This window comes from Ovis canadensis, chromosome 18 (assembly GCF_042477335.2).
Source record: "Ovis canadensis isolate MfBH-ARS-UI-01 breed Bighorn chromosome 18, ARS-UI_OviCan_v2, whole genome shotgun sequence".
Classification (NCBI taxonomy): domain Eukaryota; kingdom Metazoa; phylum Chordata; class Mammalia; order Artiodactyla; family Bovidae; genus Ovis; species Ovis canadensis.
In genome coordinates, this window is record NC_091262.1 from 42860558 (window position 1) to 42888514 (window position 27957).

The following is a 27957-nucleotide window of genomic DNA, read 5'->3' on the forward strand; positions in this document are numbered from 1 at the left end:
ACATGGGTGTTTGCATTGGCAGCATGATGTCTTAGCCACTGGACCACCAGGGAAGTCTCTCATCACAGTCTTGGGGAATATAACGGGTCATAGACCTCCTCTGAGGCCCCCTCAGAGTTGAAGTATGTGATGGCTACAGTAATCCTCCTGCGGCTAAGATGTGGTTTATTGGTAATGACTTACTCAACTTCCCTGCAAACATAGGACTTCTCCCCTGTGTGTGTCGTCTGGTGTCTGATGAGATATGACTTCTGACTGAAGCCTCGCTCACACTCCCTGCAAACAAAGGGCTTCTCCCCTGTGTGTGTCTTCTGGTGCTTGATGTGACTGAAGCCTCGCTCACACTCCCTGCAAACAAAGGGCTTCTCCCCTGTGTGTGTCCTCTGGTGCTTGATGTGACTGAAGCCTCGCTCACACTCCCTGCAAACAAAGGGCTTCTCCCCTGTGTGTGTCCTCTGGTGCTTGATGTGACTGAAGCCTCGCTCACACTCCCTGCAAACAAAGGGCTTCTCCCCTGTGTGTGTCCTCTGGTGCTTGATGTGACTGAAGCCTCGCTCACACTCCCTGCAAACAAAGGGCTTCTCCCCTGTGTGTGTCCTCTGGTGCTTAATGTGACTAAAGCCTCGCTCACACTCCCTGCAAACAAAGGGCTTCTCCCCTGTGTGTGTCCTCTGGTGTCTGATGAGAATTGACTTCTCACTGAAGCTTTGCCCACATTCCCTGCAAACATAGGGCTTTTCCCCATTGTGTATCCTCTGGTGTGTGATGAGACTTGACCTATCCTTGGAGCCTTGCCCACACTCTCCATGCTTAACTCTTATAATTCTTAAAGACACCTGCCCCCATACATAATTTGCCTGTGCCCTCTGTATTCAGTTTCTGGCCTGTGCTGGGCTCCTCCATCATTTTCTCGCTTACCCAGGAATCCCCCATTTGTCCTTTGGGTGAGTAGGAAGAGGCCCTTGAAACCCTCCTCAGCCTTATGCTTTTCAGCAAAGGTTGGGGCCTTTCCCTGACCTCTCCATCCTCAGGTTTGTCACTCTAGCTGTGTGGATCACAATATTGCTGCTCATGATTTTGATTGCCTGGGCAGGAATCCTTTGTTTGGAGACGGTCTCTTGCAGATGTCCTCAGGAGGATCTGAGAGGGGTGATTGCGTTCGACATGTTGCCTGAGGAATTTCTGACTGGAGAAAGGGAGCAGGAGGCACATGGGTGGATTTTGGGCTTTGGTTCTGCTGAAAGAGGAAGCTTTTGGTCAGGTAGCTGCTAAGGCCTGCCCCAGATGTCCAAGGAGCGGTGGCTACATGGGCGCAGGAGGGTCTAGAGGAGCTATCCCACGTTAAAGGTCAGGAAGGGAGGCGGTGAGGAGATAACCCTCGTCCAAGGTAAGGAGCAGTGGCTGTGCTTTGCTGGAGCAGCCATGAAGAGATAACCCCACACCCAAGGTAAGAGAAACCCAAGTAAGATGGTAGGTGTTGCAAGAGGGCATCAGAGGGCAGACACACTGAAACCATAATTACAGAAAACTAGTCAATCTAATCACACTAGGACCACAGCCTTGTCTAACTCAATGAAACTAAGCCATGCCAATGGGGCAACCCAAGATGGGCGGGTCATGGTGGAGAGGTCTGACAAAATGTGGTCCACTGGAGAAGGGAATGGCAAACCACTTCAGGATTCTTGCCTTGAGAACCCCATGAAGAGTATGAAAAGGCAAAATGATAGGATACTGAAAGAGGAACTCCCCAGGTCAGTAGGTGCCCAATATGCTACTGGAGATTAGTGGAGAAATAACTCCAGAAAGAATGAAGGGATGGAGCCAAAGCAAAAACAATACCCAGCTGTGGATGTGACTGGTGATAGAAGCAAGGTCTGATGCTGTAAAGAGCAATATTGCATAGGAACCTGGAATGTCAGGTCCATGAATCAAGGCAAATTGGAAGTGGTCAAACAGGAGATGGCAAGAGTGAACGTCAACATTCTAGGAATCGGCGAACTAAAATGGACTGGAATGGGTGAATTTAACTCAGATGACCATTATATCTACTACTGCGGGCAGGAATCCCTTAGAAGAAATGGAGTAGCCATCATGGTCAACAAAAGAGTCCAAAATGCAGTACTTGGATGCAATCTCAAAAACGACAGAATGATCTCTGTTCATTTCCAAGGCACACCATTCAATATCACGGTAATCCAAGCCTATTCCCCAACCCGTAATGCTGAAGAAGCTGAAGTTGAACGGTTCAATGAAGACCTACAAGACGTTTTAGAACTAACACCCAAAAAAGATGTCCTTTTCATTCTAGGGGACTGGAATGCAAAAGTAGGAAGTCAAGAAACACCTGGAGTAACAGGCAAATTTGGCCTTGGAATGCGGAATGAAGCAGGGCAAAGACTAATAGAGTTTTGCCAAGAAAATGCCCTGGTCATAGTAAACACCCTCTTCCAACAACACAAGAAAAGACTCTACACATGGACATCACCAGATGGTCAACACTGAAATCAGATTGATTATATTCTTTGCAGCCAAAGATGGAGAAGCTCTATACAGTCAGCAAAAACAAGACCAGGAGCTGACTGTGGCTCAGATCATGAACTTCTTATTACCAAATTCAGACTTAAATTGAAGAAAGTAAGAAAAAGTACTAGACCATTCAGGTATGACCTAAATCAAATCCCTTATGAGTATACAGTGGTAGTGAGAAATAGATTTATGGGCCTAGATCTGATAGATAGAATGCCTGACAAACTATGGAATGAGGTTCGTGGCATTGTACAGGAGACAGGGATCAAGACCACCCCCATGGAAAAGAAATGCAAAAAAGCAAAATGGCTGTCTGAGGAGGCCTTACAAATAGCTGTGAAAAGAAGAGAGGTGAAAAACAAATGAGAAAAGGAAAGATTTAAGCATCTGAATGCAGAGTTCCAGAGAATAGCAAGAAGAGATAAGAAAGCCTTCAGTGATCAATGCAAAGAAATAGAGGAAAAGAACAGAATGGGAAAGATGAGATCTCATCAAGAAAATTAGAGAGACCAAGGGAACATTTCATGCAAAGATGGGCTCGATAAAGGACAAAAATGGTCTGGACCTAACAGAAGCAGAAGATATTAAGAGGTGGCAAGAATACACAGAAGAACTGTACAAAAAAGATCTTTATGACCCAGATAATCATGATCGTGTGATCACTCATCTAGAGCCAGACATCCTGGAATGTGAAGGCAAGTGGCCCTTAGAAAGCATCACTACAAACAAGCTAGTGGAGGTGATGGAATTCCAGTTGAGCTATTTCAAATCCTGAAAGATAATGCTGTGAAAGTGCTGCACTCAATATGCCAGCATATGTGGAAAACTCAGCAGTGGCCACAAGACTGGAAAAGGTCAGTTTTCTTTCCAATCCCAAAGAAAGGCAATGCCAAAGAATGCTCAAACTACCACACAATTGCACTCATCTCACATGCTAGTAAAATAATGCTCAAAATTCTCAAAGCCAGGCTTCAGCAATACATGAACCGTGAACTTCCAGATGTTCAATCTGGTTTTAGAAAAGTCAGAGGAACCAGAGATCAAATAGCCAACATCTGCTGGATCATCGAAAAAGCAAGAGAGTTCCAGAAAAACATCTATTTCTGCTTTATTGACTATGCCAAAGCCTTTGACTGTGTGGATCACAATAAACTGTGGAAAATTCTGAAAGAGATGGGAATACCAGACCACCTGACCTGCCTCTTGAGAAATCTGTATGCAGGTCAGGAAGCAACAGTTAGAACTGGACATGGACCAACAGACTGGTTCCAAATAGGAAAAGGAGTATATCAAGGCTATATATTGTCACCTTGCTTGTTTAACTTCTATGCAGAGTACATCATGAGAAACGCTGGACTGGAAGAAACACAAGCTGGAATCAAGATTGCCGGGAGAAATATCAATAACAGATATGCAGATGACACCACCCTTATTGCAGAAAGTGAAGAGGAACTAAAAAGCCTCTTGATGAAAGTGAAAGAGAAGAGTGAAAAAGTTGGCTTAAAGCTCAACATTCGGAAAACTAAGATATGGCATCCGGTCCATCACTTCATGGGAAATAGATGGGCAAACAGTGGAAACAGTGTCAGACTTTATTTTTGGGGCTCCAAAATCACTGCAGATGGTGACTGCAACCATGAAATTAAAAGACACTTATTCCTTGGAAGAAAAGTTATGACCAACCTAGATTGTATATTCAAAAGCAGAGACATTGCTTTGCTGACTAAGGTCCATCTAGTCAAGGCTATGGTTTTTCCAGTGGTCATGTATGGATGTGAGAGTTGGACTGTGAAGAAGGCTGAGCACTGAAGAATTGATGCTTTTGAACTGTGGTGTTGGAGAAGACTCGAGAGTCCCTTGGACTGCAAGGAGATCAGCCCTTGGATTTCTTTGGAGGAAATGATGCTGAAGCTGATACTCCAGTACTTTAGCCCCCTGATGCAAAGAGTTGACTCATTGGAAAAGACTCTGATGCTGGGAGGGATTGGGGGCAGGAGGAGAAGGGGACGACAGAGGATGAGATCTCTGGATGGCATCACTGATGGACGTGAGTCTGAGTGAACTCTGGGAGTTGGTGATGGACAGGGCGGCCTGGAGTGCTGCGATTCATGGGGTCACAAAGAGTTGGACATGACTGAGCGACTGAACTGAACTGAACTGAAGGCCTGCCCCACTAATCATCTTAGTGCTGACAGTGCAAGATCTGTCTCCCACCAAGTGTGCCTTTACAGTCCACTTTTCCATTCCATTCTTATTCTCTGCATCTTCTACAGAAATCCAGGAAGCCTGTGTCAAGGACCTTTTCTTCATATTCCCCAGACTAGGGACCTTCCAGTAGCATCAGAAGCAGTGTTTCTCCTGATAGAGGTGGATCTGCAGGGACCTTTCCCTACGTATAAGTATCTGAAAATTCATGTCACAGTGGTCACAGGTATTTTATCCTCCTGAGAGATAAGACTCTTGATGACTTAGGTGGAATCATCCTGAGTGGCTCCCTGTGAGGGGAAAAGGTCTATTAAGTTAGGGGTGCCTGTCCTGGAGCTCTCTGAATATGGGAGGCAGTACAGGGGGTGATGTTCTAGCATGTGCAAGTAAAGCTGAATTTGAGGGTCCTCATTGAAATAGCAGCCTTTGTGTCTGGGTCTCTACACGAAGTGGGATTCAGACTGGATGAGACCGAGTGGCCCAGGTCCCATGGACTAGAGGTCTCGGGTTCCTGTTGCCCCCATTAGTTCATGAATTGCTTTTCTCTCAGTTTTCCATAAATCATAAAAGATGTGTTTTTTCTCAAGCCTCACAAGTATTCATATCTCATTTATTTCATTCAGTCTAGTCCATTTAAAATGTACTAGGAAATCCTGTTTAAAAATACATCTCCACCCAGACTCTCCACATCCTGCTGCTGCTGCTACTAAGTCGCTTCAGTTGTGTCCAACTCTGTGCGACCCCGTAGATGGCAGCCCACAAGGCTCCCCCATCCCTGGGATTCTCCAGGCAAGAACACTGGAGTGGTTTGCCATTTCCTTCTCCAATGAGTGAAAGTGAAGACTCTCAGTCGTGTCCGACTCTCAGCGACCCCATGGACTGCAGCCTACCAGGCTCCTCCGTCCATGGGATTTTCCAGGCAAGAGTACTGGAGTGGGGTGCCATTCTTCACACCCTGACTCCCATGCGTCTTTAGTCAGCCCACTGTCCCCTCTCATCTGGTAATGAACTGACCTCTGAAGGGATTCCCCACTGCTGTCCCTTCCCCAAAATGAACCAAAGCATCCTCTTAGAACAGAGAACATGCCACTTGCAGCTGAAAGCTGCACTGTTGTTCCGTCACCCTGGAAGATTCCAGGTGCCTGCAAATAGACATGGGCCCTGAGGCTTCCATGTTCCATCCATCCTCCTTCATCTCCCTCTGTACTTCCTCCTACAACCACTGGCATGGCCTCTTTTCTCGATCCTGGGGCTATGGCACTGGCTGATCCCCTGCCTTGAATCCTTTCCCACAGGTATTACCTCTGGAGAGACCCTGCCCCACCATCCTCTGCCACACCCCACCCGCTGCTCACACTGATCCGAGGCCCTTTTCCTGGACTGATTTTTCTCATAGCAACCAGCAGCCTGTCTGGTATTAATTATGTTGCCCGAGAAGGTGGTTCTATCTATTTCAGGGCATGGAGCCCAGTCTGGCACAGAGTATGAACTCACGTGACAATGAACTGAAACAGTGACTGAATGCAAATCATTGCACACCTGTCACTTAGAAATGTGGAGGAAATGAGGAAGAAACAGCTAAAGATGAGAGAGCTGGTAGGTGCTAGAAAATTTGCTTTTTGCCTCTAAGCCTTTCAGCAGAATGTGATGTCATGTATTTTTTGCATGAAATATTAAAAATGAGAACAAAAAGTTTTAATATAATTTTTTCCTAAAAGTCATATGAAATGAATCAATTTCTGAGGCATTTTGAGACTTGACTGACTTTACACTGGATTGCACTCTGCTTCAGAGCCAGACCAGGGAAGCTCCCTAGGATGGGGTGAGGTGACTTTACACTGGATTGTACTCTGCTTCAGAGCCAGACCAGGGAAGCTCCCTAGGATGGGGTGGGGTGACTTTACACTGGATTGTACTCTGCTTCAGAGCCAGACCAGGGAAGCTTCCTAGGATGGGGCAGGGTGACTTTACACTGGATTGCACTCTGCTTCAGAGTCAGACCAGGGAGCTCCCTAGGATGGGGTGGGGTGCTTGAAGAGTAGCGCTCACCTCTGCTGGCCGTGAGCTCACTCTTCCACCTGCTGCCACACTTGATGCTGAGCTCTTGGCTGTACGTGTCCCTGTACCAGACCAGCAGCTCACAGCCTGGCCTGACCACCCGACAGGTTCAGTAGAAGATCTGCCTGTGAGTCAGGAAGGCTACCAGGTTCTGCTCCTTGTCCTGGGCACCGTTCACATACCTGGAGTTGAGGCCAGGAAAGAGAAACCACAAGTGATGAGTCTCCTCCAGCTGTCAGACCTGATCCCAGCGCCTGGCCTTCAGTCTCTGAGGCTGCCACACCCCCCGCCACCCCTCCTGGGGACTTTCTGTTCACACTTTTGGCCACACCATGTGAATTCTTATCTCCAGATCCTATTTCCGGTCCTATTCCTGGCTGGAACAGTTTTCTCTCCTTACCTAATTAGCCATTTTCCAGAGCCCAGTTCCACATTTGTCTTCACCTGGACTGACCATAAGACTGGTGACCTCTAGCTCCTCTAAACTCAAAGTTCTCTTTCATTCCACAGAACTTGGTACTTCTAGGCTAGCATACACTCCTTAGCACTCACCCCAGCCTCCCTTCTTTTCTGAGGCCTTTCTCCAGTCTCCCCACATGTATATAGGGTCCCATTCGCTTGCCGACCCCTTCCTGTGGAAACTTGGAGCGTGCTGTGACTTAGCTTGAGACACAGAACAGTAATATATACTTTCTGCCTCCCCTGATGAAAGGCCCTCAGAGAAAGGTCCTGACCCCCATTCCTTCCCAGGCCTCAGGGCCCACTTCTCACTAGAGCTTAGCCTGGGGAGGTTGCTGCCCTCATGGGCTCAAGGTCCCTCATGCTAGGTTATCCTGACACTGTACAGTTCTTCAAAAGTAGAAAAATTAAGGTTACATATTCCTAAAATCAATTGGTTAATTTCTATCTGAAGTATGTCCTCCAAAAGAACATGGGTTGTGTGATCTGCTTCAGTAATGAACTCTACTGTCTTGGAACACAGAAAGTGGTTGGTAAGGGTCAGTTAGGTGAGTTTAAAGTGTCCCTGGTGAATCTAGACTCCTCAAGTTGTTTTCAAGTACCCCAGTTTTGTTGAGCATAGAGACTTACATTTTGAGGGCATATGAAATGGCAACCCACTCCAGTATTCTTGACTGGAGAATCCCATGGATGGAGGAGCCTGGTGGGCTACAGTCCACAGGGTCGCAAGGAGTCGGACATGACTGAGTGACTTCACTTTCTTTCACTTTCACTACATTTTTATTTCTTTGATTCTATTGTTTTTTAAAGGAAAGAACATAGTATGGTGGAAAAAGAGGAAAGATGTGAAAGCTATTGAAGGAGGCTAGTTGAGAAGGAAAAGGGTGTGGGCTTGGAGGAGCGACCTTTATACCTGCAGGCTCACTGCACTCACCTCAATCCAGTTGGCCCAAGACCTCTTCTTTCCATCCACATACTCATAGCAGTTTCTCCCTTTGGTGATCTGAGTGTCAGAAAAAGGGTTTAAAACTTCTCTCTTTTGGTGGGAGGTAACAGAAGAATTATTTCCCTCTGCTATCATCAGTGCTCTTTAGCCTCCATGAATTAGTTGTCAGTTGTGACCATGTGGTAAGCTCCTGAATCATCACCTCCATGTCTGAGTCTGTTGGTGCACTCAGGGCAAGGACTCTACACGGGAAAAGCCACTTCTGTGTGCCTGTACCACTGTGCTCCCACCTCTCCTCTCATCTTTAGATAGAAGTCCCGTGTTCATGCACAGTTTACACAGTACACAGGGCTGGCCATATTATCCTCATCCATGTCCTCACATGTAGACATGAGGTCCCCCGCCACATGCACCAGTGATTGGAGGTCAGAGGAGAGGGGATAAGGGGTGTTCTCACCAGCCAGGAGTATCCACTCTTGGCAGCCTCTTCATCGTCTGTGATCTGGCCCACGTAGGAGCCAAAGTGCAGGCCTAGCAGCAGATCAGACACCTTGTTCCACACTCCAAGCCCAGCCTCAGGGATGCCTGATGGTCTGATACTTGACCCAGGGGACAGACTGAGGGCTGAGTGATTGGCATGCCCTTTCTCCACTGCACAGTCCTTTACAAGGGTCGGGAGCCCGTGACAGCACAGCTGTCAATGAAGTTCTCGCACTTCTCACAATCTGGAGGTGAGAGCAACGGAGATGAGGGGAGGTATAGTGATGTTGCTGGTCATAAAGAACTTCAGAATGAAATGGGGCGCTCATGGCATTTGGCCTTGATCCTGTACCTCAAGTCATAAGAGGAAAGGGATGATTGGGGGACCAAATGGTGAGGTTATTTTATTGTGCCAAGGCCTCATAACCCCTTCTCCGTGAATGGGCCCATGGGGTCACTCACAGAGGTAGTCATCCTGGGGCTCACTTGGTACACATGCCTCACTTTCTCGTAGGCTGTATATCTTCACTTCAGTCTCCTTTCTTCTGAGTTCTGAGTTGGAGAAGAGAAGCTGGTGGGGTCTGGAGAGTTAGATCCTGTTTGATCAGAAACTGTGGTATCGCCCACCTGCTCATTTGTATACTTTGTTAATAATTTTTTTACATTTATTTTAAAAATTTTTATGTGTATATTTTTATTCATTAATATTACATTATTTATTTATTGGCCACACTGCATGGCATATGGGATCTTAGTTCCCTGACTCAGAATGGAACCCAGCCTCCTGCAGTGGAAGCACAGAGTCTTAACCACTTAACCACCAGGAAAGTCCCTTCTCTATACTTTGTTTTTTCTCCCTTTAACTACTGGTTCAGAGAGACTGAGGCTACACACTGACTAAAGATGCCCAGTTTAATGTTAGCATCCTGTACTTCCTGTTAGTAGGTTTAATTTCCCAACGTTCTTACTTAGAAAATAGTTCACGGACACATCTACTCAGAAAATATATGTTGAGGGCACGTTACAGATAAGGCATTGTGCAAAGGCCTGGGCATAAACACTAACAAAGCATGGTTCTGTTATTACAGCTAGATTTATTGAACAACTTCAATGTGTCAATACTTTTATATTTAATTTAATGCTTTCAAACACTTTACAGTGTGTTTGAAAGCAATAAGAAGATTGCTTATTTTCAGTTTACAGATAAGCAGTCAGAACCTCAGAAAATATGTAAGATTTTCCTTTCCAAAGGCCACAGTGCTAACTTTAGGTCTCAGATCAGTCCAGCTTAAATCCATACCTACCCAAAGTCTACCCTACATACCTGGGCCATAGTTATTAGCCTTTCTAGAGGAATTAGAGGAAGTGAAGTACCCAAGTTATTTCCCACTTTTTGTCTAGGGTGCTGTTCAGAGATACTTGGTTCTCTGGGAGGGGGCACTGGTATCTGGGCCTGCTTGGGGCCACGTGTCTTCAGCAATTTTGATGCTCCTGGCATTTCCTTCAAACTAGATTTGTTACTTACTAGTGCCTTGGACATTCTCTCTGTGTGAGAGTCACATAGTAAAAGACAACATACATTTCTTTAGTTCTTTAGGACTTTATGAAGTGTTTTCCCAAGCATGATTTAAGTTAATACTTTGACAATTCTTGGAAATATCCAGTGTTGCGGGGGGAGGAGTGGAAAGGGGATCGGAACACTGAAGTGTAAATAAAGGACCTAAGTGGGTAGTGAATCAAAACTAGAACTCATATCTTAAGGTTTTTTCCCTTCAACTTTCTCCATAAAAGTGAGAGCAAGGCAGGGAGAATAGCTGGAGAATCCACAAGGTCAGGAAAGAAGAGGGTAAGGGCTCAGAGAAAACCGGGGTGGGGCGGGGTTTCTATTAAATAGTGCCTCTTTGATGAATGAGGCAGTGTGGAAAAGTACAGAGGGGACAAAACACATCTGGAAAATAAGGTGACGAAGCAGTGAGTTTGGGAAGAAGAAAGACGATTGGCAGAAACATACATAGACAATAAAGAAAATAAGCTGAAAGTTGCAGATCGCCATGTTTGGAATTAAAGTAGCTGGTCCCATCAATTCTGCTTGAATAAGGTTGTACAACTAGCTGGTTTTCCTCCGTTTCCTGATCCATAAATTGGTATACATGCTAATTCTTGATGTTATAGTGGACATGAAGTTTAATAACATTCAACAAAATGTCTGTGAGCTATTTGATACAGTATGAATGTGAGAGTCCATCCCTGCTATCAATTTACCCCCTCAGCTGTCTCTATATTTGAAGTCCGGCTCACAGATACTATCTTCAGCATGCCTTGACCTTCTTCCTCCTAGATGAATGTTTAAATATGGAGTCACTCACTCAGAAAACATTCAGAGAGCCCTCAGGGGCTTTTAGCTGGGCCTGAACTTTTAAGAATTAACAGATAGCGCCTAAGCTCTCAAAGCTCGTGACACAGGGGCAGGCTAAACAAATGATTCTGTTTGGTAGTTAGAATAGGAAAAAAGAGTCCAGAATGGCGGTGGATAAAAGACAAGGATGGGAAAAGCCCGCAAAAACAGAACAAAGGAAGGTCCGAGGACCGGAGTGAGGACCTCGGGTAGAACCAACAACACTCTTGGCTAGCCCAATTTACATAGGGCAGGCCGAGGGGGAGGAAAAAAGAGAAAAAGAGGAGCCAGAGGGCTGGGGGCGTCTCTCTCCCCCCGCGCTCGTTCTCTCTCTTCTCTTGGCATCTTTGGGTCGGCATGCCCTCACGCCTCGATGATGTATTTTCCTGTTATTTTCTAAATAAAACTGAGCTGTAACAGTGATCTGTCCAAGAGCTACAACATGGTCTGTTCGAGACCCGAGAGCTATGACATGGTCTGTATGAGAGCTGTGACATGCCAAGAGCCTTAATGTCCATCGCTTCAAATTTTTGTTGAGATGAGACAGAACCAAATCTCCTCGGTAATCTCTTACACTCCCCTGACATCTATGGTGCCGTGACTTGGGTTTAACCTGGCTGAAACAACCTCAGCGTGGTCCCCTGCAAGGACGAGGCCAAGCACAGCAGGAGCCCAACTTGGCGAAAGCTCCTGAGGTAGAGCGGAATGCGAAGAAAACCCAGCGCAGGGGAAGTGACAAGAGGCCCATCATGCTGGAAACCGGGACAGCGAAAAACAAACTCAGCAGAAAGCTCACATGGCTCAGTCTCAGATTCCAGAAGACCTCCAGTTAAGGTAGGAGATCCTCGCTCCTGTGGCTGGAGGGACATATGCCTAACAAAATCTTAATTCCTTTACAGCTTCTTGTTTCCTCAAACCCCCTCGCGAACAGGTGGGTGGCAGTGGGCTCAACTGAGGGACTCTGGAGAGGCTACTCTTTGGTATGTTCCAAAGGCACTACCTGTTGAGCCCCACTAGCCATTACCCAAGCCGGTGGGGGGTTCTTCTGTCCTTAATCTTTGTGCCAAGGATCAGGCCAATGAAAGTCGTGAGCATAGGTCAGCTATTTAGCGGATTTTCCGGCAGGCTATGAAGGGGATTCCTTGGCATGTTTTTCCCACTGCTTTTTCCTCCTGTCCTTTAGCTCTCTCTCCTGGGACTCGGAGCCCGGCCAAAATCCAGGATGCCTGGCTTCAGAACCTAATGAAGCTCAGGCTCTGATGTCTCATTGCAAAAATTCAGTGAGAGATAAAGTGATTGGTAAGAGGTGGATTTGTTAGGATTCAGAGAGAAGCACACTGCACTGCAGGATGTGGGCTATTGCAGAGGGCTCTGAACATGGAATGTGGCCTGGCTAGGTTTTGCCAGCTGAGTGAATTAATATGCTAATGAGTGGGAGGATCATCCCAGCCATTGGGGAACCACCCACTCCTCTGTCTTTTGACAGTGCCGTGGAGCTGTCCTCCCACCTCTGGGTGTGTCATTTAGTTTACAGATTGGGGATTAAGGTTTGCTTGAATTTGGCTTGTCATCCTAGACGCAATTGATTGTAATCAGTTTATGTTATGCCCTTGTGCTGTGTCCTTCTTTCAAAGGTTGTGCTCTGTCCCCTCCCCTCCTGTTTCATACTGTTTTCCTGAGCCCCATCCAGGCCCACAATGTTGCCTCTACAATCTTCTGGAGGGACAACTAGAAAATAGCTGGCCCTTGGGAGGGAAATACTGTATAATACCCAATCCTTCTAGATATTCAGCCCTTCATCTTCGGTGTTTCCTACAGCATGTACAACACCAGCATCTCTCAGTGAACCCGCTAGGGTGGGCGACAGGCACACAGTGCCTGCTAGAAGTCCACCAGGTGGCATCCCTTCAAAGGCAATTGGGCTTCCAGGGATAATGTTTGCCACTTTGGGAGTTAGCCCTGCAGGCTGTTTGGGCCCAAACCCTTACCACCCTTCTCCTAAAGTTATAAACATACCCCTGGATCAAATCTCCACTCTACTCTTATGGAATATCTGGTCTGTTGCCTCTTAACAAATTTGTTCTTAAGCCAATTACTAACTCCTACAATCAAGACCCTGCCCCCTTGTATGCAACCTGCCCCGTTGTTGCTCTACCCAGTCTATTATTAAAACACCTTAATGCCCCTAACAGGGCCAGATAACCCACTCCTTTGTCATTACTTCTGTTATTACATAAAGTGGGTCTATGACAACAGAGCTTACCAGGGGAGACACCCTTGCCTGCTCTTATGGAGGACTAGGGGAAGAAATCAATGACTTAAATCCCTTAGAGTAGTAAGAGGATAAAGCTTATGACTGTTTCACTGTCTCCCAGTCTCAGGGCAAAGGCTTGGATTGCTTTACATCATGATATCTATTCCCATCTGAACAAAATGAGTTAAAATTACAACCCCTTAATCTTACCCAGCACTGGTCATGCTGGAGACCTTGGGGATGCCCAACTCCAGTCCAGGGGTCCCAGGAGGTCAACCTGCCTTGACCTTCCTCGGGATCTTGTCCTTGAAAGATTGTCACGCCTCAACCAACTTGGGGATTCGCCAGTCCAGGGGTCCTGGGAGGTCATCACTCCTTGATCTGCCCAGGGACCGAGTTCTCCGGAGGCCAACCTGCCTCTACCTGCCCGGGGATTTGATCTCCAGGAGACTGTCATGCCTCAGCCTGCCTGGGGATTTGCACCCTGACCCAGGGATGCCTGGCTCTCAGGTTGCAAGAGTGCTGGGTAAGATAAGCTTCAGAAAGACTCACCCCTAAGGAAGTCCACCCATGGAAATAGAAGGAAGTCTATTATTTGTGGGACTGTGCCCAGTCTCAGTAATAACTGAGGAGCCCAATGAGTTAGTCTTCTGGAAAGACTAAAGAGGCCCTCCAAAAGCTTACCAATCTGGACTTAGACTCTTATGAGGGACAGGTGATTTTAAAGGACAAATTCATGTCCCAGTGTGCATCAGATACCAGAATAAAATTACAACAGCTACAGCAGCAGGACCCTACTTCCTCTTTAGATGAGATGGTCCACACAGCCAGCAATACCTTTTATAACAGAGAACAGGAGAAGGAGGCCAAGGCCCAGGAGAGGGAGAGAAGGAAAGACAAGGCATGCCCTGATGCTGGCCGCCCTCCAGGGAAGCCCTGTGGTAAACCCTGAGTCTTTAAAGGACAAGGCATGAAGCGAATGCGTAATCTGTAGACAGGTGGGGCATTGGGCCAAAGAGTGTCCAAACCGTTATAAGTCTCCTAAAATGACTTGCTTCAAATGCCATCAACTGGGACATTGGGTGGCACTCTGCCCTTGGGACCCAAGAGCCTCAAGGTCAAGCGCCAAGCCTTCCCTCAACGATGGTTCAACAGGACTGAAGTGGCCCCCTCCAGCTAGCCCGCCTGTCACAGATAACCATCACAGGGCTAGAGCCAAGGGTGCAACTGGATGTGGCAGGTAGGTCCGAGAATTTCTTGGTTGACATGTGGGCTACCTACTCTGTCTTGATCTCCTACTCCGGAGCCTTCTCCTCCCAAACCTGTACCATTTTGGGTGCTACAGGAAAAGCAACTACTAAAAGATTCACCCGAGCACTTCTTTGTTGCTGGGATGGACAAATATTTTCCCACCAGTTTCTAGTGGTCCCTGAGTGTCCTACTCCCTTATTGGGAAGAGATATACTCACTAAATTGGGGACCACCCTTGTGATGGGAAGTTTTTCAGCCCCTAGAGCCCTACAGCTTCTGGTTACTACTGAAGAACCTATTACACCTTCTCCAATAGAGAGGGACCAAAAACTATGGGAAGACAAAATTAACCCCTAGGTGTGGGACGAGGGGACTCCTGGACAAGCCCTCCAAGCTGAACTGATCATCATTATCCTCCGAGATCCCACTCGGTTTCCCAATCAGAAACAAATATCCCCTCAGAAGAGAGCCTTCTTCTGGGAGGGACTACAGCCTTTAATAAATAAATTCCTTGTTTGTGGGCTATTGGTACCCACCAATCAACCATGTAACACCCCACTTCTGTCAGTAAAGAAGGACAGAACCTGGCAAATGGTTCAAGATCTCCGGATCATAAATGAAGCTGTAGTCTCCCTCCATCCCACAGTATCCAATCCCTGTGTAATCTTGGGAGAAATCCCACCCAGTGCCAAGTGGTTTACAGTCTTGGATCTCAAAGATGCATTTTTTTTTGCATACCACTGGCTAAAGAATCCCAGTATCTTTTTGCCTTTGAGTGGGAGGCCCCAGGAGAAAAACACCAACAGATGACTTAAACAGTATTACCTCAGGGGTTCAGAGATAGCTCCCACCTATTTGGACAGGCCCGTAGCGGGATCTCCTAGATCTGGACCTGGGACCTAATGGGAGAATATTACAGTATGTAGATGACCTACTAATCTCTCCAGATGAGAAAAATGCCCAACAACATGCAATTCAGGTTCTAAACTTTTTGGCAGAGAGAGGATATAAAGTCTCCCGTGCTAAGGCACAGATGGTTGAGACAAAGGTCACTTACCTGGGAGTTCAGTCCAGGAGGCTGTCCTCTGAGCGGGTACAAGGAATCCTGCAGTTGCCCTCCCCCACAACTCAAAAACAATTGCAGTCTTTCCTGGGGCTGACTGGGTATTACAGAATGTGGATACCAACTATGGTCTAATTGCCCAGCTTGAAGGGGCAGGATGATTCAATCCCACTGATGTGGGGAACTCCTCAAAACAAGCCTTAACTCAGGCACCTGCCTTGAGGTTGCTAGACCCAGAAAAAGCATTCCAACTTTATGTCCATGAAAGAGAGGGAATAGCCTTGGGCGTGTTAACTCAAAGTTTGGGATCTGAGCTCCAGCCTGTTGCTTACTTATCCAAGAGACTCGACCCGACTGCCCGAGGCTGGCCCCCCTGCCTTTGAAATCTTGCAGCTGTTGCAATCATGATAGAAGATGCTTTAAAACTCTCTTTTGGGGGCAAACTACCTGTTTTTACCAGCCACCAAGTGAAACAACTCCTAAATAGAGACCATTATGGATGTCTGATAAATCCTCAGACATCAAGTAGTGCTGATGGAAAATCCAGGCCTCACTATATCCCCTTGTGAGGTTCTTAATCCAGCCACCCTCCTGCCTACCCCCGAGGGCTCTCTCCCCTTTCACTTTTTCCTAGAAATCTTGGACCGCTGGACAAAACCCTGAGAGGGATTGTCGGAAGATCCTCTGACCAACCCTGAGGAAATCTGATACACTGATGGAAGCAGCTTTGTCTTGGATGGAAAAGGAAAAGCCGGATATGCAGTAGTCTCCAATTTTGAGACCGTAAAGGCTAAGCCTCTGCCACCAAGTACTTCAGCCCAATCTGCTGAGCTCATAGCCCTGACTTGAGCTTTAGAGCTGGAAAAGGAAAAAGAGTAGCCATCTACACTGACTCCAGGTATGCCTTTCTGGTGCTACATGCACATGCTGCTCTTGGGAAAGGGGCCGCTTGACCACCCGAGGGTCCCCAGTCAAATATGGTGATCAGATTCTTAGGCTCTTGGAAGCAGTCCATCTGCCCACCGAGGTTTCAGTCTCCCACTGTAACGAACACCAAAAAGGGAGCACAGAAGTGGCAGGAGGGAACCAAGCAGCCAATCAGGCAGCTAAGAGAACAGCATTACAGAACCATGACCTAATAGGGGTTGCCACCTTAGTTCCACAGACTAATTTGCCAAAAACTCCTTCATATACTGAAGGTGAGACTCTTAAAGCTAAGAGTGAGGGCTTTCAAGAAGGTCATATGGGGTGCTTGCAAAAGGAGGGACTCCTTTTTCTGCCTGGAAACCTCCAATGGAAGTTGGTTAACTCATACATGCCACCACTCATTTAAGGGAAAAGGCCTTCCAAAGATTACTAGAAAGGTCCTTCAGAGGAAACAGGCTTCCAAATGACTAAGGCAAGTGGTTTACCTTGTCCCACTTGCCACTTAAACAACCCCCAAGGAGCTCAAAGACCCCAGCTGGCCCAGCCCATCCAATGACATGGGGCCTACCCAGGAGAAGACTGGCAGATGGACTTCACACAGATGCCAGTTTCTCAAGGGTATAAATACCTATTAGTCATGATAGATACATTCACAGGTTGGATTGAAGGCTTTCCCAACCAGACTGAGAAGGCTGAGGAGGTGGTAAAAAATCTCCATGAAATCATTCTGAGATTTGAACTTCCCAGGTCATTACAAAGTGACAATGGGACATCATTTACTTCTAAGGTCACCCAAGGGGTCTCTAAAGCACTGGGCATTACTTATTATCTCCATTGTGCCTGGAGGCCTCAGTCTTCAGGAAAAGTAGAAAGAGTCAACCAATTCTTAAAATCAGTGATAAAAAAGATAACCCAGGAGACCTCCCTGGGATGGAAGCTATTTACCAATAGCTCTCCTCTGCACCCGTATTGCCCCTAAGGAACGGGTTGGTCTTAGTCCTTATGAGATGCAATATGGGAGACCTTTTGTTTATGTCAATGACCTCCTCTTAGATCCAGAGGCTCAAACCCTCCAGTCTTATACCACAGCCATTGGACAATTCCAACAGGATATATGCTTGTGGGGTGTGAAACAAGACCCAAAATATTCTAAGGAGTCAGCACTATATGCTCCAAGGACTCAAGTCCTCATTAAAGTCTGGGGAAGATGGGTCCCCAAAGGCTCAACTCCAGCCCACATGGAAGGGCCTCTACCCTATAATACTTTCTACCCCCACAGCAGTCAAGGTACCAGGACATGACACTTGGAATCACTACTCACGAGTTAAGCTGTGGAAGAAAACAGAAGAGGACACTCAATATACCTGTGAGCCCCTGGGAAATCTCAGATACCTATTCAGAACTGTATATGAGTGCCATTCTAATGAACACCCCCAAAATCTAGTTTCTGGGGATAGGATTTCTCAGGACAGCTCTAAAGAGCCAACACAGCTTGCCATGGGTTGTACTCCAGAACAGACAGGAGATAGATCTGATCCCTGAACAAGGAGGGATTTGAGCCATCCTGGCAGTGGGAATTTGGAATTGGCTAATGCCCCTGCTACTCCTTGTTATGCCATATTGATGCTGCTTACGATTGTTCCATGTATTATCAATTGTCTAACCTGTTTTGTCTCTGCCCAGGTCAACAAGCTACAGCATGCAGTGAGTGCCAGTTCAACAAAGATACATAAAACTACAGCCGGCCACAGAAAATATCACTCACCCTTAGATGGACACTGCTATAAGGACTCTTGGAGGCCTAAGACCAGCAAGAGGGGGAGGCCCAATACCCCTCGCCGTCCCAGTTCAGCAGGAAGTAGCCAGAAAGACCTCGACGCCCCTACTCCCAAATAATTGGGCCTCCCATCTCTTGAGGGGGTAATGTTAGGTAGTTAGAATAGGAAACAGGAGTCCAGAATGGCGGTGGCTAAAAGACAAGGAAGGGAAAAGCCCTCGAAAACGGAACAAAGGAAGGTCCAAGGACCAGAGTGAGGACCTCGGGTAGAACAAACAGCACTCCTGGCTAGCCCAATTTACATAGGGCAGGCCCAGGGGGGAGGAAAAAACATAAAAAGAGGAGCCAAAGGGTCGGAGTTCTCTCTCCCCCCACCACGCGCTCATTCTCTCTCTCTCTCCCCTCTTCGCGACTTTGGGTCAGCATGGCCTCATGCCTCGAGGATGTATTTTCCTGTTATTTTCTAAATAAAACTGAGCTGTAACACAGAGCTGTAACACTTATCTGTCCAAGAGCTATAACACGGTCTGTTTGAGACCTGAGAGCTGTAACATGTTGAGGGCTTTAATGTCCATCACTTCAAATTTTTGATGAGATGAGACAGAACCGAGGAGACTACACTCCCCTGACAATTCCACGTATAAGAGTTGCCTAATCAGAGCTCAGAGGAAGGAGCTGTTAGGTCCTCCTACAAGAATGAACATTTGAAATCAGTTCCAGGTGATGAATTTTTACTTCTACCTATGTGAAGTCCCTTCAGTTATTTTCTTACATGTTGGTTTTCAGTCATAAAATCTGAGGCTTGTCAGAGTTGGGAGTTGATTCCTCTTTCTTACTGGAGTAGGATGCTCTGAGGTTGGGGATCCTATCTCCTTCATCTTGGACCACCTGCTCTATAAATTTCGCTATGTATCTGTAAGTTTTCCTTAGGGATATCTTAATATATCCCTCACTTTAGCACAGCACAAAAGAACTGAGATTGAAACCATCCCTCAAATGAGTGATAAAAAGATGTATGAATAAGACAGTGTAAACTTTATAGAATTATGGAAGTTTTAAGTAGCTTGTAAGGGGTTTAGAGAAGGTGCTTTGGATTAGATTGCATGCAGTACCAGTGATACTGTGATCTCAGGCATATAATCAAACATTTCTTTACCACAATTTCTTGATGTATAAATGGTGATAGTTATAGTACCTACCAATAAGTACTGTAGGATTGTTTTAAGGTTTAAGTTAGTTTATTCAGGTAAAATGCTTAAAGTTTGAAATTCTGTGAAAATAATGTCACGATATTGTTGCTATTCAGTTCAGTCACTCAGTTGTGTCATGCTTTGTGACCCCATGAATCGCAGCACGCCAAGCCTCTCTGTCCATCACCAACTCCCAGAGTTCACCCAAACTCATGTCCATCGAGTCGGTAATGCCATCCAGCAATCTCATTCTCTGTTGTCACCTTATCCTGCCCTCAATCCCTCCCAGCATCAGAGTCTTTTCCAATGAGTCAACTCTTCACATGAGGTGGCCAAAGTATTGGAGTTTCAGCTTTTAGCATAAGTCTTTCCAAAGAACACCCAGGACTGATCTCCTTCAGAATGGACTGGTTGGGTCTCCTTGTAGTCCAAGGGACTCTCAAGAGTCTTCTCCAACAGCACAGTTCAAAAGCATCAGCTTTCTTCACAGTCCAACTCTCACATCCATACATGACCACTGGAAAAACCATAGCCTTGACTAGACGGACCTTTGTTGGCAAAGTAATGTCTCTGCTTTTGAATATTCTATGTTGCTCATAACTTTCCTTCCAAGGAGTAAGCGTCTTTTAATTTCATGGCTGCAGTCACCATCTACAGTGATTTTGAAGCCCCCCCAAAAAGTCTGCCACTGTTTCCACTGTTTCCCCATCTATTTCCCATGAAGTGATGAGAACAGATGCCATGATCTTAGTTTCTTGAATGTTGAGCTTTAAGCCAACTTTTTCGCTTTCCTCTTTGACTTTCATCAAGAGGCTTTTGAGTTCCTCTTCACTTTCTGCCATAATGGTGGTATCATCTGCATATCTGAGGTTATTGATATTTCTTCCGGCAATCTTGATTCCAGTTTGTGCTTCTTCCAGCCCAGTGTTGGTGATGATATCAGACATTGTACTAAAGACAGCACAGGAAGGCAGTGGTCTCTAGGATCTCTGTGTATTCTCCTATTCTTACCTCCATGAGGAGGATTTTCTTGTCACAGGATTTGGGAAATACTTACCTTCTGGTGTTTACTGTGCTTCACTCTGAAGGTCATCCAAGAAGGTTTACCTAAAAAGTGATGAGAATCAGTGATTTGGTTGGTAAATGTTTCCAAACTCTGGGCATTCTAATTAAGAACACAGAATTCTGAGCTAGAGAGTGACAAGGACGAGGATTACCAAAGGAGGAATAGTAAGTAATTTCTGTACCATCAACTACTATGTTTCCACTAGGAGTATCACATAATTTTCTTAAAAAACACAAAACTTCATCTATGCTTCATCTGATGTTCATAAAGTATCTAATAAATTTACTAGCCTTTCATGACAAAAATACTCAACAAAGTAGGAATAGAAGGAAGTGGCCACAATACAATAAAAGTCATATATGAGGAGCCTACCTCTAACATCATATTCATCAGTGAAAAGCTGAAAACTTCTAAGATCAATAAAAAAGGCAAGGATGCCCATGCTCAACACTTTTATTCAACATAATATTAGCAATCCTAGCCAGGGCATTAGATTAGAAAAGGAAACAAAATGCTTCCAATTTGGAAAGGAAATAAAATTACATCTGTTCACAGAAAACATGACTTTATGTGTAGAAAAAATCTTTAAAATTCCACAAAAAACTTGCACAGAAAGTTTCAGGGTACAAAATAAACATTCAAATATCTTTCCATGCATATTTGAATGGAAAATTCATTGTTCACTGACCATTCCAAAATGGAAAATAAGCAAACAGTCCTATTTACTTTTAACTTTTTTAAAGCTATAGTCAAGAGCTAAGTTTAAATTTTTTAAAAAAATATTATTTTTATTTATTTATTTGTGCCAGGTCTTCATTGTGACGTGTGGGGTCTTTAGTTGTGGCATGTGGGATCTAGTTCCATGACCAGGGATTGAACCCAGGTGCTCTGCATTGGGAGTGTGGAATCTTAACCACTGGACCATCAGGGAAGTCCCAACAATCTTATTTATAATAGCATCAAAAAGATGAAATAATTAGGAGTAAACTTAAGGAGATGAAAGGCTTACACAGTGAAAACTACAAAGTATTGCTGAAAGAAATCTGATACAAATAAATAGGCATCCCATGTTTATGGATTTGAAGACTTAATATTATTAAGCTGTTCATACTATCCAAAGAAATTTAAAGATTCAATGCAACTCCTATAAAAATATCAATGGATTTTTTTTTCAGATATAGAAAAATCCATCCTACAGTTAACATGGAATCTCAGAGGACCCACGAATAACCAAAACAATCTTAGAACAGCAAAACTGCAGGCTGCTGATTTCAGAACATATTACAAAGGTTCAGTAATCAAAAGAGTGTAGTAGTGGCATAAAGTGCGTGCTAAGTTGCTCAGTCGTGTCCGGCTTTGTGTCCCTTTGGACTAGCCCACCAGACTTCTTTGTCCATGGTATTTTTTCAGGCAGGAATACTGGAGTGGGTTGCCATTTCCTTCTCCAGAGGATCTTCCTAACTCACGGATTGAACCCGTGTCTCTTGTGTCTCCTACATTGAAGGTGGATTCTTTTATCTGCTGAGCCATTGGGGAAGCCCGCTGACATAAAGACAGATTTATCAATCAGTGGAACGGAAGAGGTAGCTAGAAGTAAACAGAAATAAACTCTTGGATACATGATCTAAAGATCTTCATCAGGGGTGTCAAGACAATGGGGAAAGCTTAATCCCTGTAATGAATGGCACTGGGAAGCAAATATCCACATGCAAATAATGAAGCTCTTACATCATGTAGAAAAATCAACTCAAAAATGTAAGACTTGGTAAGACTCGGTAAGACTCTTAGAAGAAAACAAGGGTGAAATGTCATTAATTGGTAATGATTTCTAAATATGATACTAAGTGCACATATTAATAACGTAAAATTAGACAAATGGAACTTACTAAGCTTAAAACTTCTTTGCAGCAAAGGAGACAATGAACAGAGTGAAAAAGATGGTAGAAAATATTTGTAAAATACTTATCTGATAAGGGGTTAGTAAGCACATACCTATATCAAGGCTGCCTATAAGCCAGGAAGAGAACTTGATTAACCATGATGGCACCCTGATATCAAACTTCCATGCTCCAGAATTCTAGGAAAACAAATTTCTGCAGTTTAAGCCACGTGATCTGTTTTGTTATGGCAGCCTGAACTGACTAACACAGTGGGAGAAGGAATTAAATAGACATTTCTCCAAAGAAGATAACACAAATGGCCAACAAACATGAAAAGATGGTCAGTATTACTAATCAATGGGGAAATACAGAACACAAGCGCAATGGAAATTATCTCATATATTTTATGATGGCCAGTATGAAAAAAAATTAGCAAGTTTGGTAAGGATATGGAGAAACTTACACACTAACACACGCACTATTGTTCGAAGTGTAAAATGTTGCAACCTTTATAGAAAACTGTATGGAGTTTCCTGTGAATATTAGAAACAGAACTGCTATATGACCTAGCAATCCAACTCCTAAGTATATATTTATAAAAAATTGAAAAGATCTTGAATAAATATATGCACATGTATGGTCATTGCAGCATTATTCACAATTGGCAAGATGTGGAAGCAACCTCACAGTTCACTGGTGGATAAAAAGATACAGATTATATATAAAATATATCATATGCATATTATACACACATCACATAGTGGAATATTTTTCAGCCTTAAGAATGAAATTCTGTCATATGCTACATCAGGGATGGGCCTTGAGAATATTATTAAATGAACCAATAAAAAAAGACAAATATTGCATGATTTCACTTGGGTGTCTAATCAAATTCATGGAAACAGAATAGAATGGTGGTTGCCAAGGCCTATGAGAAGGAGGAAGTGGAGAATTGTTGCTCAATGGGTACAGGGTTTCAGTCATGCAAGATGAAAAAGTTCTACAGATTTGTTGTACAGCAATGTGTATATAGTTAGCAATAGTGCACCACACACACAAAAACTGTTCAGAGGGTAAATGTGTAGAGTTATGGCGAATCGTGGGGTACCTGTTCCCTATGAAGAGTATCTCTTCATACCAAAACCTTTGCAGACATGTTTGGTTTTCATGTCTCTTACACTACTATTAATAACCTAAGGGAACAAATGGACTTCTCTGGTGGCACAGTGGATGAGAATCTGTCTGTCAATACAGAAGACACAAGTTTGATCCCTGGTCCAGGAAGATTCCACATGCTGTGGGGCAACTAAGCATGTGTGTCATAACTACTGAGCCTGTGTGCGCTCTGCAAGCAGAGAAGCCACCACAAGGAAAAGCCTGTGCAACCCAAGTAGAGCGTAGCCCCCACTCACTGCAACCAGAGAAAGTTGATGCACAGCAGTGAAGACCCAGCGTAGCCAAGAATAAATAAATAATAATAAAAAAACTAAGAGAATAGAAATCCATATATGGAGAATCATGGAACTAATCTAAATTGTTTTCTCCAGTCTAGGCAGATTAACTCTTCTAAACTCTACTCTGAGCAGCAGAAGAGGAAGTGAGCTACTCACTTCTATTTTACAATGAGTATACTTCATTTTGTTTACCTGATGCTGTCTCTGGTCAGCAGTGAAATGTGGGAAAAATCAGGGAGACTAAATAGTTATTTCAAACCCTTTCCCAGAATCAAGACAAAGAATTAGGTTCATCTTAGCATAAGAAGATCATGTGGTGTGGTTAAATATATATGCATAAATAATGTATCTTGACATAATATGTTAATCTTTCCTCTTCTAAGAAATTTAACCCAGTGACTGAATCATTATGAGCTTAGTATTAGAAAGTTCTCTGGTGAATTTATAGTCTAATTAAGGTGGCTTTAGTTGCCCTTTTATTAAGAATGTTTAGCAAAAATAATCATTTTTTAAAAGAAAAAGAATGATAAATTTTAAACATAAAACTATTGAGAATTATACTGGAAAACCTATACATCCACCTTCATTCAGGCTTACATCAATACTCTGCCACAACCATGTCAGTTCTTTTAATTTCTATTTCAGAATTCAAAAATAAGATAAAAACACTAACCAACACACAGTGAAGCCACCTGCCAGCCCTTACTCCTCTGGTGCTGAATTTGGTGGTACTTATTCACATTTAGATTTTTTAATATTCTCCATTTTTTGGCATTTTCAATATAAATTTATTTATTTTAATTGGAGGCTAATTACTTTACAATATTGTATTGGTTTTGCCATACATCGATATGAATCTGCCATGGGTGTGCTCGTGTTCCCCATCCTGAACCCCCCTCCCTCCTCCCTCCCTGTACCGTCCCTCTGGGTCATTCCAGTGCACCAGCCCCCGAGCATCCTGCATCATGCATCAAACCTGGACTGGCGATCTGTTTCACATATGATAATATACATGTTTCAGTGCCATTCACCCAAATCATCCCACCCTCGCCCTCTCCCACAGAGTCCAAAAGACTGTTCTATACATGTGTCTCTTTGGCTGTCTCGCATACAGGGTTATCGTTGCCATCATTCTAAATTCCATATATATGGGTTAGTATACTGTATTGGTGTTTTTCTTTCTGGCTTACTTCACTCTGTATAATAGGCTCCAGTTTCATCCACCTCATTAGAACTGATTCAAATGTATTCTTTTTAATGGCTGAGTAATACTTTATTGTGTATATGTACCACAGCTTTCTTATCCATTCGTCTGCTGATGGACATCTAGGTTGCTCCCATGTCCTGGCTATTATAAACAGTGCTGCGATGAACATTGGGGTACACATGTCTCTTTCAGTTCTGGTTTCCTTGGTGTGTATGCCCAGCAGTGAGATTGCTGGGGCGTATGGCAGTTCTATTTCCAGTTTTTTAAGGAATCTCCACACTGTTCTCCATAGTGGCTGTATTAGTTTGCATTCCCACCAACAGTGGAAGAGGGTTCCCTTTTCTCCACACCCTCTCCAGCATTTATTGCTTATAGACTTTTGGATCGCAGCCATTCTGACTGGCGTGAAATGGTACCTTTGTGGTTTTGATTTGCATTTCTCTGATAATGAGTGATGTTGAGCATCTTTTCATGTGTGTATTAGCCATCTGTATGTCTTCTTTGGAGAAATGTCTGTTTAGTTCTTTGGCCCAGTTTTGATTGGGTCGTTTATTTTTCTGGAACTGAGCTGCAGGAGTTGCTTGTATATTTTTGAGATTGTCAGTTGCTCCATTTTTAATATACAAATAATTATATATATATGCCTATATATATATAATTTGTTTCAACAAAAGTTCTCATATTTATTACTGAGCCAAAGCACCAGTGCAGAAACACTGACACAAAGAGAAATCATTTTTTCAGTGAAACAAATGGATGCGTTAATGATGTTTTCAGAGTCATATGGTAAGATGCAAGTGACCTTGACAGCACAAATATGTGTGCCACCTCGTGTGTGGCTCCTTATAGACCTATAGCTTTGTTTTTCTGCAATGTCTTCTCTTGGAGTTTTATCTGGTTTTATTACCAGTTTTCATTAGAATCCATTAGGGAATGGGATGATTCTGCTTTTGTTTCTTGGTGAGGTATCACTTGATCCTGAAAGTCTTGTCAGAAGACATGGTGAGGAGCAGAGTAAACTGCACATAAAATGGCAGAGAAGGGGAGGCTAATTATTTCACGTATTTAAAAACTTCATATGGATAGTCTCACTGTATAATATATTGTTATGCATCTTGCTAGTTTTCTGAAAATTATGTTTTCTTTGCTAATGCCTGAGATGCAGCTAAGACATAAACACAGGTTAGTTTCAGGAAGACACCTCTAAATCCTCCTGGCCCCTCACCTTGCTGCCTTGGTGTCCATTCTTCATCAGAATCCTCAATGTCATCTACCTGGGGTTTGATGACCTGCCTGCAGTGATGCATGAATGCTAGTCGAGTGGCCCTGAGACCCAGAAAGAAGCAAAATTTTTGCTTTAAGAAGGAAGAACAAAGCATAGAGGCAATGGAAAGTGTCACAAAGTCAGGCCAATTAGTAGGGCTTGGAGAATCTAGAACAGGGCAAGAGGTGAGCTGTGCACTGCCAGGGCCAGCCCCACATTGATAAAAAAGAACAAAAATTTCCTCCAGGTTAGTCTCCACACAAAAGGAGCCTGTGAGCAGATGTAGCCACCTAAGAGAGGGCCAAGTTAACATGGAGACTGAAGACCTGTTTCATGTTTCCCAGGCTCACAGGTGCCCAGCATTTCCTGTTACCTATAGTAATCAGTGCTTCACAGTTCCTTTTTGCATTCCTATAACAGATTTTTTTCCCATTCTCCCATCTCTGCGCATTCTTCCTTGGAGAAGTATATGGAAATGTCTTTGAAAGCATCTTTGGCCTTAAAGAAAATAATAGACTTCATCAGTGACTTACTAATATGAGTCAGCCCTTAGAGCTGGGCCTTCTCCTCTACCTATGGGCAGGGAGTAGCCTGATGCCACTGGGTGTCTGTGAGACAGGGATGAAGACTTTCCTTACTGACTGTGCCCTGCTTAACTGAACAAACACTGAGTATTTCCTAACTATTCCTGGACACAAAGCACTTGACGATGCTAGTATCCTGTTCTGCCCCACTCCACCCCACCTGTTCCAGACAGGGCCAGGCACTCCCATCCTGTCTATCTTCACAGAGAAGTTCACTCAGCAATGCAGGCAAGCAGTCTATGGTCTTTAAGGGACCAGCTCCACATCCTTCCTATAGAGCTGGCTTAGAGCCTGGCTTTGCCACCTCCACCTCTCACTATGGGCTTCCACTCTGTTCTCCCAGCATCTCCCTCAGTGCTCTCCTCTGGGGATATGTAAGGGTTCATGGCCTTGGGTGCCTGTGGAGGACGCTGAGATAGCCCAGACCACTGTCCAGAGCCAGGCCTGTCTTCCTTGGATGGAGTGTTTGGGGCAGGAAGGTGTGGGAAAAGTCAGGGTGGGGGTCTTTGTGGGATGGACAAATCCTGATAGGCTGTGATAGACCAGCCTAATGTGAGCAAGATTTTGTTGCCCTACAACTTGACCCCTCTGAGGAAAGGCACTAGGAGGGATGTGTCTGTGGGTGACAGAGGGAGTCCTAAGGAGACCTGGAAGTTCCTAACTGCTGGACTGGTGTCAGGCTGAAATCAGGGCTCTGTTCCAGTGCAAGAGGGAATGTTTTTCCAAGGGTTTTGGTGGCTCTGCCTGGGGACTCTGGGAAAATCTGAGCATAATGTGTGTTCTACATCTAAGGGGCAAACCACTTGACTTGAGATCAGGGTCACAGGGCTGGGGGAACTGGGGTTCCTCAAACAAAGGGGACTGGGGGGTCTTTTGGCTGATGTAGAATGCTCAGGTTGAGAGAACTTGGAATCTCTTGAGGCTGAGGAAATCGGGGATTTCTCATTAAGGAGCTTTAGGTTTCCCTCCTA

The 27957-nt window shown here is 44.6% G+C and overlaps 2 pseudogenes; both read right to left on the reverse strand.

The window, feature by feature from the left end:
- Positions 1-179: 179 nt before the first annotated feature.
- LOC138423383 (histone-lysine N-methyltransferase PRDM9-like) lies at positions 180-27372 on the reverse strand (annotated as a pseudogene).
- LOC138423237 (large ribosomal subunit protein eL39-like) lies at positions 25928-26139 on the reverse strand (annotated as a pseudogene).
- Positions 27373-27957: the final 585 nt, after the last annotated feature.